Genomic DNA, 4,852 nt, shown 5'->3' on the forward strand with positions numbered 1-4,852 from the left:
ATACGGCCGACCGGCCACCTCATGGCCGCGAGAGAGAGGCCCCTCAGCCCTCCACTCAAGCCGCACCCCGTACCAAGGCACGGGAAAATGCACCAGACCTGCGAGATATGTTGGAGGACAAGGCAAGGCAAACAAGATCGATCTACGAATCGCGTGGGCGCCCCACGACTCGAGACGGTAACTGTCACGCCGGACACAAATCCGGTAGGGCCGAACACAGTAGACAAAGCTCATTGGAGCTACGTCATGATATAGCCCAGTACAGAGGCGCCGCACACCCACTATGCTTCACAGACGAAGTAATGGATCATCAAATCCCCGAGGGTTTCAAACCCATAAACATCGAATCATATGATGGCACAATAGATCCTGCGGTATGGATCAAGGATTATCTCCTTCATATCCACATGGCCCGTGGCGATGATCTCCACGCCATCAAATACCTCCCACTCAAGCTTAAAGGACCAGCTCAGCATTGGCTTAACAGCTTGCCAGCAGGATCAATCGGTTGTTGGGAGGACCTGGAAGCCGCATTCCTTGACAATTTCCAGGGCACTTATGTGCGACCACCAGACGCCGATGACCTAAGCCACGTAATTCAGCAGCCAGAGGAATCGGCCAGGCAATTCTGGACATGGTTCCTAACAAAGAAAAATCTAATAGTCGACTGTCCGGACGCAGAGGCCCTAGTAGCCTTCAAGAACAATATCCGTGACGAGTGGCTTGCCCGGCACCTTGGACAGGAAAAGCCGAAATCTATGGCAGCACTCATGACCCGCTTTTGCGCGGGAGAAGACAGCTGGCTTGCTCGTAGCAACAATATGACCAAGAACCCTGGTAATTCGGATACCAGGGGCAGTAGTGGCACGTCGCGTCGCAACAAGCAGAAGCGCCATATTAACGGCGACAATGATGTGGATACGGCAGTTAATGCCGGATTCAGAGGCTATAAATCCGGTCAGCGGAAAAAGCCATACAAAAGAAATCCTAGGGGCCCGTCCAGTTTGGACCGAATACTCGACCGCTTGTGCCAGATGCATGGCACCCCCGAAAAGCCGGCCAATCACACCAACAGGGATTGTTGGGTGTTCAAGCAGGCAGGCAAGTTAAATGCCGAAAATATAGACACGGGGCTGCATAGCGATGACGACGAAGAGCCCCGGCCGCCGAACAACAGTGGACAGAAGGGTTTTCCCCCACAAGTGCGGACGGTGAACATGATATACGCAACCCACATCCCCAAGAGGAAGCGGAAGCGCGTGTTAAGGGACGTATACGCGGTAGAGCCAGTCGCCCCAAAGTTCAACTCATGGTCCTCCTGCCCGATCACCTTTGATCGAAGGGACCATCCCACTAGCACCCGTCATGGCGGATTTGCCGCATTGGTTCTAGACCCAATCATTGACGGATTTGATCTCACTAGAGTCCTTATGGACGGCGGCAGCAGCCTGAACCTGCTTTACCAGGATACAGTGCGGAAAATGGGCATAGATCCCTCGAGGATTAAGCCCACCAAAACGTCCTTTAAAGGCGTAATACCAGGTGTAGAGGCCAACTGTACAGGCTCAGTCACACTTGAAGTGGTCTTCGGATCTCCGGATAATTTCTGAAGCGAGGAGTTAATCTTCGACATAGTCGCATTTCGCAATGGCTATCACGCACTGCTCGGGCGAACCGCATTCGCCAAGTTCATGCGGTACCGCACTACCCATACCTTAAGCTCAAGATGCCAGGCCCTCGAGGAGTAATTACGGTCAATGGAAACACCGAACGCTCTCTCCGAACGGAGGAGCACACGGCGACCCTTGCAGCGGAAGTACAAAGCAGCCTCTCCATGCAGTTCTCCAGTCCGGCCATTAAACGTCCGGACACCATCAAGCGCGCCCGGAGTAACCTACAACAAGACCACCTCGCATGTTCCGAGCAGGCGTAGCAGTGCGGCCCCAACCCCAGCCCTCGCAAAAATGCGACACCAGTACTTCGCGTACATAACTACGCTCTAGAAATACCATGGGTACAGGGGGAGGGGCACCATCACGGCACGCCCGAAACACGGCTTAAACCGCACCAGGGGCTGCCGATTTTTTTATTTTCTCTTACTTTCAGGACTCCACTCTTCGGAAGGCCTGTTCGGCAGTTCAATTGCCGCACAAACGATGCAAGAACCAGGGAAGCAGACAAGCCATGCCGCATTACGGAACTCCCAGGTGGTCTCTATCACGAGCAGTATACCTGTTTCGCATACCATTCCGCAGCCTGCCCCTGGAACAGACATGTTAAATAGTCCAACCTTTTGCTTATCGCATTATTTGTATCGTTCTGCTTTGATCGCAGCCCCTTTTGAATAAACAATGCATAGCTTTTGTCTCTCTTTGCATTACTCTTTTTTTACAAATATATGTTCCTTAACGACATGTTGCACCCGTACACTTTGGTACGGCCAAAATACGACAGGGGCTTTAGTACCCCTCAATATGGTGTGAGAAGTCCGAACACTTTAACAAGTGCGGCACCCCGAACTTATAGCATTATATGCATCGGCTCCGAATCATGTCTTAGGTCAATAGTTGGGTTTGCCCGTCTCCTATGTTTTGGTGCCTTATGTTCCGCTGTGTCGGCTAAGGTAGCACTAGGAGAACTACTGCGATTGTGCCCCAGTTGAGCTGGGGCGAGCACCTCAGTAGAGAAAGCTAAAACTGACTGTCATGATGAAGCCAGAGCTGGTCGCTGTTCGAGAGGTTTTTCGAGTCCCTAAAGACTTATGCCGCTTAGAGCGAGGAGTCGGCTCTGTCCGGCCAAGGCGTGGATAGCGCCCCGAACTCGGTCTTCCAAATACCAGGGGCTTCGCCAAAATTTAAAATTATAGAATTCTATGGCTAAGTAAGAGTGTTCACGCATTATAGTCCGATTACCTTGTTCGCTGTGCTGAGCGCCTCCCTCGAAGGACCCAAACATGGGAAAAAGAGCGCTCAGGTTTATCCCCGAACACCCCAGCACTAGTGGCACGGGGGCAGAAGCCGACGACTCGCCATCTCTCAGAATTGATAAACAGTCGCACAGAAGGTAATATTTTAAATTCCAGCAGCATTGCTTAGCGCATATGAACAAGTTTTCAGCGCACAGGACAAAAACGAGCGAGTTTTACTCAAAAATTACATCCCTGGAACATTCATCCACCATAAGGCGGGCACCCTTCAGGACATTCGTATAATAATTCTCGGGCTTGCGATGCTCTTTCCCCGGCGGTGGCCCGTCCTCCACAAACTTCTCAGCATCCAGCTTGCCCCAGTGCACCTTAGCACGGGCAAGGGCCCTATGGGCACCTTCAATGCAGACGAAGTGCTTGATGACTTCGAGCCTTGGACAGGCCCCCACCAGCCGCCGCACCAGCCCGAAATAGCTCCCAATCAGAGCCTCTCCAGGCCATAGCCAAACTATGAGGCCCTTCATGGCCTGTTCGGCCGCCTTGTGGAGCTCGACTAGTTGCTTCAGCTGGTCGCTCAGGGGCACGGTGTGTCCGGCCTCAGCACACTAAGACCAGAACATCTTCTCTGTCGAGCTGCCCTCCTCGGCTCGATAGAATACGGCGGCATCGGACACGGTACGGGGAAGATCTGCGAACGCTCCTGGAGAGCTCCGGATTCGGGTAAGTAACAAGTAACTCACGTTTATGTGTTTGCTTTGCATAAAGAATGCCTTACCCGCCGCTATCTTTTTCACCTCATCCAACTCCTGGAGGGTCTTCTGGGATTCGGCCTTGGCAGACTTGGCATTTTCAATAGCCATCGCGAGCTCGGACGCTCGCATCTTTGAGTCAAGCTCCAAACTCTCATGTTTTTTCATGAGAGCCTGGAGCTCTTGCCGCACCTTGCCAACCTGGGCCTCATACTTCTCCCGCTCGGTGCGCTCTGTGGCCGCCCTCTTCTCGTCCTCGGACAGCGCTTGCTTAAGGGTCGCCACCTCAGACGTGGCCCCTACAATAGCCACGATAATCCTGTCATTTTTTGCAATTGCACTTTTTTGATATATATTTAAAACAAGGTATTTCTTACCTTCCTTGTCCTCGAGCTGCTTCTTGGCACGCCCGAGCTCTTGCTTGGACTGCTCGAGGTTCTGCTTTAGTGTGTCCACTTCCGCAGTCAGTGCGGCGGACGCCCGCAGAGAAGCCTGCATACGCATATTGACTCCTTTTTGTTAGATTCTTGCGAATTTTATTTCATCCTCTATTCGGCTTTTCTTCCCGAACGCCAAACAGAGCATCAGGGGCTACTGTCTATGCGGTAATATTATTTACACATTCTTTACTTACCTCAAAGCCTGTTAAAAGGTTAGCACAAGCTTCAGTCAGTCCGCTCTTGGCGGACTGAACCTTCTGGACCACCGCACTCATAATGGTGTGGTGCTCCTCGTTGATGGAGGCGCCTTTGAGCACCTCCAATAGATTGTCCGGCGCCTCCGGTTGGACGGGGGTCACCGGCACGGCGGGCTTGCTCCTCTTGGAAGGAGGTCGCCCGCCGGACTCTGGAACCCTTGAAGGTTCCGGAGCGGTGTCCGGCCTAGGGTCGGACTTGGAGGCCTGGGGGGTTTTATCCCCTTTACTCCTGGAGTCCAGGAAGTCGCCTTGCGGCACCTCCAGAACCACCTCCTCCTGGCTTGGAACCTATTGGTACAATACTTCGGCATCGTCCGTAGGGCGGGGGGAGGTGGCCGTCGGAAGCGAATTCACATCCGACGAGTCCAGTGAACCGCTCGACGATGCGTCGAGCCGGTCTTTGGGTGGGCTGCATAATCATATTCGACATAAGGGAAAGCTGTGCAATAAAGGAATACTATGAATTACTCTGGTATCCGG

This window comes from Triticum urartu, chromosome 6 (genome assembly GCF_003073215.2).
Source record: "Triticum urartu cultivar G1812 chromosome 6, Tu2.1, whole genome shotgun sequence".
Classification (NCBI taxonomy): Eukaryota; Viridiplantae; Streptophyta; class Magnoliopsida; order Poales; family Poaceae; genus Triticum; species Triticum urartu.